Raw genomic sequence first — 13,765 nt, 5'->3', positions numbered from 1 at the left:
ATTTGAAGGTGCATGTGACTTAACCGTACAAAAATCTTTCATCAGCAACTTTTTATTTCCATTATTTCCATTGTTGACAAGACTTGTGGCGTTTTAGCAGGGCTGAGATATTTTATAAGCCAATTTTCCCAGGTCATCCAAAAGCAAATCTGAATATAACATAAGGTTTAAACTTAGAGAAAAGATGCTAAGTCCACCATGAGACCATTTTCTCTTTGTCTCTTGGCAACTCTACTCATTCTCTGAGGCCCCAGCCGGGTCACTGCTTCTGTGTGGCTTTCCAATCTCCCTTGCCTGACGCACTCTCCAATCACATACACACAAGCCATCAGTATTCATGTAGTTTCTCTATCATCATGTTATACTAGCTTGTCGATCTGCAGATCTAAGTATGTTAAAATCAAGTATCTTACACAGGACCTCATTAGGGATGGACAGCAAAGGGCTGGTTGGAGGGAGGCAGGCGAATGAACTCCAGACACCGCGAGGACAGAGGCGTGGTGGTATTTCTGGGGTACAGCCTTCTTTCAAGGTAGTAAATGTTACTGGAGATGTCCGAGTATTAGGCACCAGCTCCACGGGGAAAATCTCAGAGATGACACTCAGTCACAGTTAGCCGGACCATGTGGTATTTAGAGGTTCTTTTGCCTACTCTGCAACCTCCATGGATCTACTGTGCCTCAAGTGCCGTGATAGTACCTACACGGCTCACAGACACTGTCCTGCTTCCTTTGAAACCAGCACCCTTCCCCCTCCTCTCCACTGCCTTGTGTAGGTCAGAGGCCACCCCTGGTTTCAGAGATGGGCACACAACCCACCCTAGACCCAGCATGGCGCCTGCTCAGCCCTGCCACAGCTGCAGAGTATTTCAGCCAAAGGCACACACCAGACCAATCACAGAAGCAAGAAAATCTACATTCTATGACAGCTGCTAGAACTCTTAAGAAAAGATGCCTTTCTGCTGAAGTTGCTAAGAAAACAGATTCACAAAAGGTTATCCTGGTACAACCTAGGTAACACCTCTGCCACTGAATCCCACATGGACTGTACCACAGGCAGGAGACCAAGACCAAGACTTAATGGCACGGTCGGAAACCCCTGGCTCCACATGTCCCCATAACTAGTTCTACCTTCAGCCTTTCAATGTCATGAGCCAATTAATTCCCATTTATGCCTAAGGGGTCACTCAGACCAGACACCTCATAAATGGTGAGCTCAGTATGTTAAGGTCCAGACACATGCAAAGTGGTCTTCTCTTTGTGTTAATAAGGAGATATTGATATTTCAACCCTTTAAGTAAAAATCATCTGTTTGCAGTCCCTTACAACTGGCCTTTATACATTTTTTTCCATACCTACTAGTTTACTAATATCTGAAGGTCAAAGTTCTTGGCACAAAACTTATGAATCTGTAACTCTACTGACCACATAACTAAAGGCCCTCTAACTCTGTTAGCCAGTAATACCGCCAAGTACCCCAAATCTTCACCCTGGTAAATAAAAAGCTTTCCAGGTAAATGTTTCCAAGAACTAATGGAACATTCTGAACCTATTTTCTGGGAAAACACCCAGGCACAGGACTGATGCTTTGAGAAGGAGACCCTTCTTGCTTGCTACACTTTTTCACACAGGTGATTGAGCGGAACAAATCAATTATTGGGTGGTCAGAGGCTAATATGAAAGAAAATGAAGGCTACAGAGATGAGGTTAATTAGAATAATGTACTAGAGAAAAATGACTGAAAGATCTAGAGAAAATGTCTTAACAGACACATTCAACTGGAGACAGAAGGATGCCAATTAAGTGGCTGTCCTTGTTCCTACTCATATTGGGACATACTTTTATTTCCCATAGCTCTTATATTAGCAGGAAGAATTAAAGCATTTGAAAAAGCCTAGTAAGATCAAGCAGGACCTATCAGATGGTGCTGAAATCCAAAGGCCCCACATGCAGTATACAAGTAGTCCCAGAGCAAAAATTGTATACTAAGACAAAACCATGCCTGCAAATCAATACCTTGAGAAAATGCTCACATGAGGAAGGCAGGCCAACCACGTGGTACAGTGATTAAGAGCCAGGGTACCAGAGGAACCCAGGAAGTGCCTGGGTTCAAATTCTAGTTTTTCTTCTTAGAACCGAGAAGTATGGGTGAGTCCTTTAGCCTCCCTATGCCTCAGTTTCCTTATCTGTAAAATGGACTGTCTGGAAAATGGGTTTTTAGAATGGTAATCATCTCAGAGATTTATTGTAAATTAACAAGTATCAATTGTTTAGAATCATGTCTAGCACACAGTAAATTCTCAGTTAATGTAGCTAGCACAGGGTAGGCTTTTCATAAGCTTGCATGTTCCTCTTAACTGCTGTTTGTCAAAATTTCTCAGGATTAGGTTTCTTGTGACTTCAGAAGATTCTACTTGTCCCTCTCACTACTTTTTCGGGGAGAAGGGAGAAACGCACTTGCAGGATGTTGGTGACAGCATGCAATGCCACTTCCCTGAGGTACATCCATCTCCATAGACTGAGGAGGCCTCAGCATCACTTCTATGAGTAGAACTAGAAAGAAACCGCCATGCTCAGAAAGCGCTCCAGGCATCCACTAAAGAATGACTGGGGACAGATACGACAAAAGATGAGGCATAGCTCTTCCAATCAGAACACCTACAGCAAAGGTTTTCTGGTCATGAGAGAGAAATTCAACCCCAGCATATCTTAACCAAAGTCACCTGGCGCTTACTTTCCACATCCAGCTAGACTCAGACTCAGACCATGCAGCAACATTTAAAACGTCTTTTTTTTTTTTTTGAGACAGAGTCTCACTTTGTCACCCTTGGTAGAGTGCTGTGGCATCACAGCTCACAGTAACCTCCAACTCCTGGGTTTAAGTGATTCTCTTGCCTCAGCCCCCCGAGTAGCTGGGACTACAGGCACCCACCACAACACCTGGCTATTTTTTGTTGCATTTTGGCCGGGGCCAAGTTCAAAACCACCACCTTCAGTATATGAAGCCAGCACCCTACCCACGGAGCCACGGGTGCCACCCCAGCAAAATTTAAAACATTAATGGACACACACACAAAACAAACAAACAAAAAACCCTCCTAACCTTTCCCACTGTCTTGACAGGTGAGTGGCAGAAGGGCTGAGCTAGCCTGTCAAGCATCCCATGTAAACAGCTTAATCAAGCCACATACGTGGAACCGCTTCCTCTTCCATGAATTATTATTTTAGTTTCTGAATTGTATTTGGAAATGGGGTGTTACATATTTTTAGAGATGCAAAAAAATCTTATCTCAGGGCGGCACCTGTGGCTCAGTCGGTAAGGCACCAGACCCATACACCGAGGGTGACAGGTTCAAACCCGGCCCCGGCCGAACTGCAACAAAAGAATAGCCGGGCGTTGTGGCGGGCGCCTGTAGTCCTAGCTACTTGGGAGGCTGAGGCAAGAGAATCGCTTAAGCCCAGGAGTTGGAGGTTGCTGTGAGCTATGTGAGGCCACGGCACTCTACTGAGGGCCATAAAATGAGACTCTGTCTCTACAAAAAAAAAAAAATCTTATCTCACCAAAGATTTTCCTGACTTGTTCACTTGTACTTTGACTGAAAATTCACTAGATTTTATCATTATCATTTTCTTTCCTAAAAAGGATATCAGTAACAAAATGTGATGCCTTTACTTACAATCATGTCCTTTTATTTTTACACATTGAGAGGGTATAAATTATAAACTGATAAAAGAAATGACTATTTTAATTTCTTAAATAAACTATTCTTCTGTAAGTCATGTAAATAAGCTTATGTGATTTGATATATTTCATTCTTTTCCACCAGAAAGTTAAGTGATACAGAAAGAGGTCTCTCTCCATGCTTCAGCTTTTGCATAACAAATTCACAATGAGCAACACATGTCACCCTCTGACATGATGGAACAATATAGCAAAAATAACAGTAAAAGCAATCACTGTTAACAATGAAAAATATTTATATCTAACTCCTTTCCAATTATACAGACTTTGGTTTTCTATCAAAAAAGAAGTTATATGAATTTTCAGGACAGACAGATCAAGTATGTATACATTTTTAAAAAATAGAAAAGAATTTACAGGAAATTTAAGACCTATTGCAGGGCAGGAGATCAAACTAGCTTTGATTATCTTAATAGCAAAATGTACCCCCAGCAAGGTGGCATAAGGACACCTCAGTACCTCAAACTCAGAATTTCCATGGTTTTGTGTATGCAAGTCAGGCTCCAAACATTAAGCCATCATAGCATTTGAGATTTATAATTTGCATTATCTGCGACAGGTCATACACTTCCAACAATCAACATGTCAACAACAAAAATAAAACAGACACTCTCACTGTTTGTTCATGTTGTGCTTTTTAGTTCTAAAATTAATTCAGCCCACAAAACAAGGGCAAATATAAATAGGAATAAAGGTCCTCTGCCATCTTTTGACACCTGCAAAATGGAGATTGCAAGAAAGCTCACGATGACTCCAGTCAGGGTAGCTCCCCACAGTCTCTGCAGATCCTTCTAAGTCACCAGCACTGTTGTTCTGTTCCAGACCCTGTGAAAAGTGCAGCACACGCATCACCTGTTTTAATCCTTGCAGTAACACCATGAGCCAGGTGATGTTATTACCTCGGCCTCAGATAAGTAATCTGAATCCCAGAGAGAGAGAGAGACAATCATTTGTCCAAAAAGCCAGGGAGTGAGAGTGCTGGGATTTGAGCTGGGAACCCAACATCCGCAATTAACCGGCACCATCCACAATATGCTTTAGGCCTAAAGGGCAGATGATTCTACCTTTCTAGAGAAGGTGACGCATGACCCCTTCTGGATAAGACACGTAGATGACGCAGTTGAGGGAGGAAATTCAAGGGCAGTATTCAGTTCCTACAACAAAGTTGATGTGCCCAGCTCTTTTTTTTTTATTCTCTCACCAGATACGGTCCTCTCATGTACCAAAGAGGCCCTGAAATTCTCAGGGGAATTTCCAAATGTACTCTGACTGATTCAATAAATGCTGACTGTGTGCATGCCCTCTGAGCACTGGGTGCTGCTAACCACGGGACGCCGCACAGAAGACAGAGCCGCCCCTTGCTTATTACCTGGCAAACAGGTATAGTCCCGACCTAACAGAAGCTGTGACATATGGAACAAAGAGGCCTGGAGAAAGGGAGGTGATCAGGAAAGGCGTGTCTAAGAAGCCCATAACCGAACTGAGCACTAAAGAATGAGGAGGAAGCCTGGGAAGCACGTAAGTTCCTCCAGGCAGAGTTGCACGGTCTAGAGGTGAGGGAGTTTTTATGGCATTTGAGCACAGTATTTAAATAAAATACTGGCAATCACATAGCAAAAGCTCAAATTTTCCAGGAGTCTTTTGAACAGACAAGATCTTCAAGGCACCAATTCTACACGGTGAACCTGATAAAAGCAGAGTCTATGTCAGGCAGACTCTTACAGCACTAACAAAGGCTGAGGTCAGTCCCCCCAAAATCATCAGTTTTGTGACAGGGATTCAATGTCAAGGAAATTGTCACTGCAGACTCCCAATTATAGGTGGTGTGACTCTTACTCATCTCACTCAGCAGTGCTCAAAAACTCAGGGGACAGCCAGGGTTACATAGTTGCTGCTTTTTCCCAATATTGGGATGCATCACCCACCGGGCCGCCGGAGTCTTTGTCACAGTCATGCAGTAGCTTCTGTGTACGCATGACACTGTTCTTTGAGGGCCACTCCCAAGAAGATCTGTGGGGGAACAGTACCTGCTCTGCAGAGTCAGCACAGAAGCAGGGACGGGGGTGAGGTGGTAGAGCATCAGCCTGCAGGAGCAAAACCCTACAGTTTCAGATTATCATCAGCAATACCAACTTGAAAGCAGTTCGTGAATTCTGCTTGCAAGGCAGGCCCATTGTCTGACTAAGTAAAAAAAAAAAAAAACAGAATAAAAAAGAACCGTGTGCCTCTCGGGAAACTGTCAAAACAGGACCCAGACACCTAAGCTCTGCTAGCAGGACTTGTCCAGTTGTATACATGGCTGTAGGTGTCCTTGACCATGGGCATCAGGGCCACCTCTCAAGGCGCTGCTTGAAATTTATAAGGGAATCCCAGGTGAGATGCAATGGACTGTGAACAGACACCATCTTCCAGTGAAACAGCCAGCAGTGAGGGAAGCAACCCCAGGGTGGTAAAAACTCCTCCAGACAGGGACTTCCACCATCTCATTGCCAGTGCCTGGTACAATGCTGGCATTATTACGTACCAGAATCTCAACTAAGAACTTTCTAAGTTATCACCTCACTAACTCTTCACAATGAGCTAGCTTCTATTTTTATCCACATTTCCCATATAAGGAGGCCATGGCCCAGAAAGGTTAAGTAACTTGCCCAGGATTGCTCATCCAGAAGTGGAAAAGGTGGAATTTGAGTCTAAGCTGATCTAACTTCAAAGCAGACACTCTCAACCATGCTGCTATCCTGTCCCCACAGCAAGTATTCCATAAATGTTTCTGAATGCATCAATTAGCGTACGTTTTATATCACCTATCACAGGCTGGGACGTTTCATTCTACTCATTCTATGACACGGACACGTTCACAAGAATAACTTACAGCCCAATCTGCCATAGAAAACCTAGACAGGGGTAGCTCACTTCTGCCCTCTCAATCCCAAGGTAAGCCTTCAGCAGAAATAAGGAGAGCTGCAAATCACAAAAATGAAGGGTGGATAGTTTTGCCTTGTCTTTGAACCTATCTATGTAAGAACAGAGGGACAGTGCAGAAGCTGTCAGTGACATGCCCTCACATACTGGGGAGCAGAGAATTGGGTGGGAGTCCGCGTGTTGCTAGGACCTGATGTTGACATTTAAGCCTTAACAAAATCATCTCATATCCACATGAAAGAAAACCATTAGCATATTAAGAGCTTAAATTCTGCTTTATAGCTCTCTTGAGAAAGAAATGTATTTCTCAGATTTGCCATGGCACTTTCAGTAAGAATGTTAGTCGGTCCTAAAATATCTCTGCTAAGAATCTGATAGGCTGAAACTCTTAACTGATAAAATGCCTACAAGACACAAGTCAATAGGAGGCAGAAAACATTAAAAATAAAAAAAAAATTATGAAAGAAAAATAGACATCTAAATTTTCTGTAAATATCCACAATTGTTTCTCAGTAACCATATACCTTTTCTCCTTTAGTATTAGAATTCACCAAATTGACCAAGTCTAAGGATACGCTTCCTAGGTGCCCTTCTTAGTTAGGATTGGTTAACAGGATGCCAGGAGAAGTCACTGGGTAAGGCTCCAGGGATAGCACTTTAAAGCAGTCTACATCAGCCAGGAGGGCTACTTTTTTTCTCTTGCATTTCTCCTTGTTACTTTCAGGGTGTAGAGACAATGGCTGGAGAGCCAGCAGCTATAGTGTGACCTTGAGTATGAAGCAAGACCCTTGAATAGGAAGATGGAAACAACAGACTGCTTTCCCCAGATGTCTTCGTAAGAGGGAATGTATGATTTTTACACTTATGAAGTTGCATCTCTATTTATTAGAACAATTCTTAACTGATGTAATAATATGAAAACATATTTGAAGACCACACTACACTCTTTTCTGTGAAGAAAAAAAAAAGACTAGAAAATTCATGAATTGGAATTCTGATTACCCCTCGATTCCCAAAGCTATTTGTTTAAGTAAGACTTCCCTTCTTAATTACTACTGCTGGTGCAGAGAAGTGTATCTGTTAAGCCTATCTCCAAGTTCTGACATGCAAAACTTGTGAAATTCAAAAATACTTGTAGACATCCGCAGCATTATTATTTATTAAGGCCTACATTAAAGATGGAAGTTCTTACACCTCTCAGATTCTTTTTTTTCAAATTCTTTTTTGTTTTTTTTTGTAGAAACAGAGTCTCACTTTATGGCCCTGGGTAGAGTGCCGTGGCATCACACAGCTCACAGCAACCTCCAAGTCCTGGGCTTAAGTGATTCTCTTGCTTCAGTCTCCCGAGCAGCTGGGACCACAGGCGCCCGCCACAATGCCCGGCTATTTTTTTGGTTGCAATTCAGCCGGGGCTGGGTTGGAACCCGCCACCCTCGGTATATGGGGCCGGCGCCCTACCGACTGAGCCACAGGCGCCGCCCAGATTCTTTTTTTTTTTAAGGTTTTTTTTTTTTTTTTTTTTTTTAAATAAAATCATAGCTGTGTACATTAATACCATCATGGGGCACCATACACTAGTTTTATAGACTGTTTGACACATTTTCATCACACTGGTTAACATAGCCTTCCTGGCATTTTCTTAGTTATTGTGTCAAGACATTTACATTCTACATTTACCAAGTTTCACATATACCCTTGTAAGATGCACTGCAGGTGTAATCCCACCAATCACCCTCCCTCCGCCCACCTTCCCCCTCCCTCCCCTTTCTTTCCCCCTTCCCCCTATTCTTGGGTTATAACTGGGTTATAGCTTTCATGTGAAAGCCATAAATTAGTTTCAGAGTAGGGCTGAGTACATTGGATACTTTTTCTTCCATTCTTGAGATACTTTACTAAGAAGAAAATGTTCTAGCTCCATCCATGTAAACATGAAAGAGGTAAAGTCTCCATCTTTCTTCAAGGCTACATAATAGTCCATGGTGTACATATATCACAATTTATTAATCCATTCATGGATCGATGGGCATTTGGGCCCCTTCCATGACTTACCAATTATGAATTGGGCTACAATAAACATTCTAGTACAAATACCTTTGTTATGATGTGATTTTTGGTCTTCTGGGTATATGCCTAGTAGAGGAATTATAGGATTAAATGGCAGATCTGTTTTTAGATCTCTAAGTGTTCTCCAAACATCTTTCCAAAAGGAATGTATTAATTTGCATTCCCACCAGCAGTGTAGAAGTGTTCCCTTTTCTCCATATCCACGCCAACATCTCTGCTCTTGGAATTTTGTGAAATAGGCTAATCTTTTCACCATTAACTAAGATAGACTCTCACTGGATTAAAGATTTAAACTTAAGACATGAAACTATAAAAATACCAGAAGAGAGTGCAGGGAAAACCCTTGAAGAAATCGGTCTGGGCGAAGATTTTATGAGGAGGAACCCACCGGGCAATTGAAGCAGCTTCAAAAATACACTACTGGGACCTGATCAAACTAAAAAGCTTCTGCACAGCCAAGAACACAGTAAGGAAGCAAGCAGACAGCCCTCAGAATGGGAGAAGATATTTGCAGGTTATGTCTCCGACCAAGGTTTAATAACCAGAATCCACAGAGAACTCAAACGTACAAAGCAAGAAAAGAACAAGTGATCCCATCGCAGACTGGGTAAGGGACTTGAAGAGAAACTTCTCTGAAGAAGACAGGCCCATGGCCTACAGACATATGAAAAAATGCTCATCATCTTTAATCATCAGAGAAATGCAAATCAAAACACCTCTCAGATTCTTATGATTAAAGGAAATTTAATCGTTCTTCGTTGGCATTTGATCTTTAGTCTGCCGTAATCTACCAGGATATCCCCTGGTCCATATTTGATACTATGGCTCAGTGAGTAGGATGCCGGCCCCATATACCGAGGGTGAGGGGTTCAAACCCAGCCCCGGCCAAACTGCAACAGATAAATAGCCGGGCGTTGTGGCGGGCGCCTGTAGTCCCAGCTGCTCAGAAGGCTGAGACAAGAGAATCGCTTAAGCCCAGGAGTTAGAGGTTGCTGTGAGTCCTGTGATGTCATGGCACTCTACCGAGGGCAGTAAAGTGAGACTCTGTCTCCACAAAAAAATAAAATAAAATAAAATAATAAAAAATAAAAAAGACATTTAAACAGCTTGTCCATCAACCATGAAATAGAAGGTACGTATAGACAAACCACATTACTCAGAAAATAAGCGAGCATTCCCCCACTCATTTAGCACATGAAAAGTCCAATGTGATTAAAAAAGTGACACAGGCATACTGAACCAGAGTGACTGCAGAGTCCACTGTGACACTGTGATCAGTTTCCAAATTCTCAAAGTGCTTTCACATACATTATATCTTTGTTTCATCCTTACAACATCTTCCAAGATAGTTAAGGGCAGGTATTTTTCATTCTCGTTTCTTCCAGACAAACAGCTTGCCAAGGTCAGAGGGTTTGGTACCCAAAGAGGTAACAGGTTCACAGTTCAAATGACCTCTCTGATGCATCAGAACAAGGGGCAGCAAATCATAGCCTTCAGGCCAAATATGGGGCTATGATCCATTATTGTAAATGAAGTTTCCCAGGAACACAGTCACACCCATTTGTTTGCATATCATCTATGGCTATTTTTGTGCTGTAACAGTAGAAGTGGCTAGTTTCAAAAAATGGCTGTTTGGCTCTTGAGAATGCCCTTAATACATAAAGTTTGCCAACCTCGGCATTAGAACACCTTCCCACAGATATGATCCAAGTTATAAACCCTGTTCTTCAAAACAATAAAACCATCATGGAGGGTAGCTACATTCCTATGCCTACTAGCTTTGAAGGCAGTCCATTGTCCTCCCTGGGATTAATACTGACTGTTGTTGCCTGCACAGGTGGATGATAATTTTTAGGGAGTATACAATACCAGTGGTGTTTGGCACTTACCCTGAAATGTTAATGCGTCTCACAGCCATAAAAAGCCTGGGGTCACTGGAAGGGGGCATGCATAATGCCACGGGACTGCAACACACAGGGGGATACTGAAAGCAAAAAAGAAAAGAAGAGGTTAAGTGAGAAGACAAACTGTAATGCTCCAAACCTCGCAGATTATGCGAGCCTTAGTATTCCCTGTTGACACAGCACCCTTATCCTCAATATATAAGCCTGTGTCTAAGTGTCTCTATTATCCTTTCTTCACAAGTCTAAATTATAATTTTGCTACAAGTTTTGGTCTTAAAGCTACTTTCACTGAATGCAGTAGAAGCAACCAGAGGAAATAAATAGACAGACAGAGGCATCCCCTACAAAACAGACAAGCTCTCTGCTGCCAGCGAGACACAAAATCTCACTTCCCACAGTTAGCAACTCTTTCTTCAGTTGCCTTTCAGATACATGAGAAGGTTGTGACACAGCCCTCTCATGGGAACAGTGTGTGCAGGTGCTGAGGCTGCAAGCTCTCGTGGCTCACTCGAGTTATTAGAATATTTACCAAACCTAATTCCAAGTAAGTTGAAGCTGCTGACAGATAAGTCAACTCCTCCTCAAGCACTTTCAGAAAGTTTTTGTAAATAGCTGTCAATAGTAGGGCATCACGTGCCAGGGTCTTTCCTCGCATAGATCCTTGCGAGAATAACGCTATCTATGCTGTCCTCAAGACTACAGAAGGGACTCTGTCTAATACAGAAAAGTAAAACTACTGAATGAGCAGAAAGCATGAGCCCTGGGGGTGGGGGAAGCGCTGCTCTCTTTCAATAGTAAATTAGGCAATCCTCTGCGAACCTATGTGTTTTCTAACCTAATCAGACGGAGAAGTTGAAACTAAAAAGGAGATACATGAAGTTTTATGATTTGAATAGTCACCTATCTCCGGAAACTATGTGGTTGTCTGTCTACCAGAACTCAGAGGAGAGTTAAGAACGAGATGGTGCCCCAGTGGGTGTCTCTTCCAGAGATGAGACGGATTCAGAAGTGATTTGTCCAGACCGTATTTTCTAGGTATCAGTTGCCTAGTGTGCATAAACTGTTAGCCAAATACACCATGGCTTCAGACTCTTCATTCTTATATGGGTTAAATGTGCTGTGCTAGCATTCTTTTCTCTGAAACAAGGCAGCTTAAGAGTCTGATAGAAATGCATCAAAAATACATTTTAAGTTAATTTCAGTTGGCAAAGGCTATAATCGTTCAAGCTTAATTGGTGAACTCATTAATGAGCAACTGCCATGACAAGAAAGAGGATCATTGTCATCAACTTATCAGAGCAACGAGATAACGAAGTTAATTATGTTGTTTTCAATGGAGTTACACTTGCTTCCTTTTAGAGTCTACATTTCCAAACATTTGTTCTGACACCCCATGTGTTTCCTCCTCTTAATAAAAAACTATCAGCTATGGACTCTTCAAGGAAAAGTCGGCAGATCACAGCTCTCACATGTGGACAAGGCAATTGGAAAACTTTTCCACCTTTATTATCTACTTGTAAAATGTTATAAGCCTGTAAACTAGCTAATTTATGAGCCGTGCTAATAATTTGCTCACACTTGAACGCAGGTTTTGCAAACACAGTTTCCAGGGATGTAGGAGGATAATTTGTAGGTCCAGCTTTTCTCCTAAGGGGACACTAACTAATTTGACACAGTAGCATGACATTGATGTCAGGACACACTAATGACCGTCCTCCAAGACGGGGCTGTCAGCCTGTCGTTCCAGTGAGAAACCGACTGTTTCACTGCTACTCGGGACTCCATGCTCAACTAATTATTCAGACAGCGACATTAATGAGAGCCCTCATGTTTATTTTCAACATACTAACCAGCGCTTAGCTTCCATTTGTCTGATATGGTCACTGATTAAAATGTGTTTCATGAATAGTAAATTTGAACTCTCTAATATAGCAAAGAAGCACTGGAGAAAAATAAGTAAAAGCTGATTGGAAAACCAACCTTGTCAACTGAACTTGTTTTTTTGCCTCCTGTATCATCAAGGACAAAGTGACAGGTAGTAGAAAGAGCCATGAGTGCCAGGAAAAAAAAAAAAAAGGACTATTTTTAATTACATATGCCTACGGACAAGCTTGATTTTTTATCAAGACCACTGGATCACAATATGGTCAGGAGCAACTTCTATCTCAAGTAAACTTCACTAACTTTATGATATGGGATGAAGTTTGTTTTTTTTTATTGTTTGGGATTCATTCAGGGTACAAAGAATTAGGTTACACTGATCTGATTGCATTTGTTAGATAAAATCCTTCTTACGTGTGTCCTAGCCTCAGGGGATGTCCATGTGCCCGACCCCCATGTTCCTTTCCTTCCCCTCTCCCCCACTCCCGCATTCCCCCAGTCCCCTCCCTTGTATTAGCTCATCTACTACCCTGGAATGAAGGTTTTTTAAAGTTAGTTCTTCCATGGAATGACCAAAAGCTTTGCCTTAAAGTGCTTTTCCAGTCTTACAAAAGTCTGATCTTTGATTAAACTGTCTAAAACAATGATCTTCACATACATCAATGCATGCAGTTGTGTTTTTTCCAAATCTGTTATAAAAATGTCTGCTGAGAGGTTTTTAAACAGTGGGTTTTTTAAAATACCCTTTTATACATCTTGTTTCTTGTCCACTAAACCTTGCAATCAAGTTCTTTGTATTTTAAATTTCCATTTTAATATGATAAATTTTGTCCTTTGTTTTATGGTGATTATAATCCTAAGATATTCATATCATCACAATTTAAAAATAACTTTCTTAAAAGGTGTATTTAGATCTATCAAAGATATTGGAAAACTGAAAATCTTCCTGATATGGTTCATTGTATTTAACCGCAATTCAAATTAAATAACGAATAGCATTTCAACAAATGCTCTATCTGCCATTATAGATTAAAAATTCTACTCAATACCATGTATGGCTTCTGATTTTATAAAACATCAAAATAAATTATGAGTCCATGCAATGAAAATGTCATTGCAAGCAACATTTCTTAAGCATATATTCCTAAACTTACTCAGAGATAGATCTGTAATTTTAGAACACCAAAATGCCTAAATGGCATACAACATGTGGGAAGCAGATTCAGACTGCAAGCTAATTTTTTAAATATATT

The 13,765-nt window shown here is 41.5% G+C and overlaps 1 protein-coding gene across 6 annotated transcripts in view; it reads right to left on the bottom strand.

The window, feature by feature from the left end:
• Positions 1-13,765, bottom strand: part of FOXP1 (forkhead box P1) — a 616,360-nt gene that overhangs the window by 380,361 nt on the left and 222,234 nt on the right. For all 6 annotated transcript variants that reach the window (XM_053600815.1, XM_053600814.1, XM_053600806.1 and 3 more), the window contains one exon: positions 10,617-10,711. The gene's annotated coding sequence lies outside the window, so the exon portion shown is untranslated. The remainder of the gene's footprint in view (positions 1-10,616; positions 10,712-13,765) is intronic.

Source organism: Nycticebus coucang, chromosome 8 (genome assembly GCF_027406575.1).
Source record: "Nycticebus coucang isolate mNycCou1 chromosome 8, mNycCou1.pri, whole genome shotgun sequence".
NCBI classification, from domain to species: domain Eukaryota; kingdom Metazoa; phylum Chordata; class Mammalia; order Primates; family Lorisidae; genus Nycticebus; species Nycticebus coucang.
This window is presented reverse-complemented; position numbering and strand designations above follow the sequence as displayed.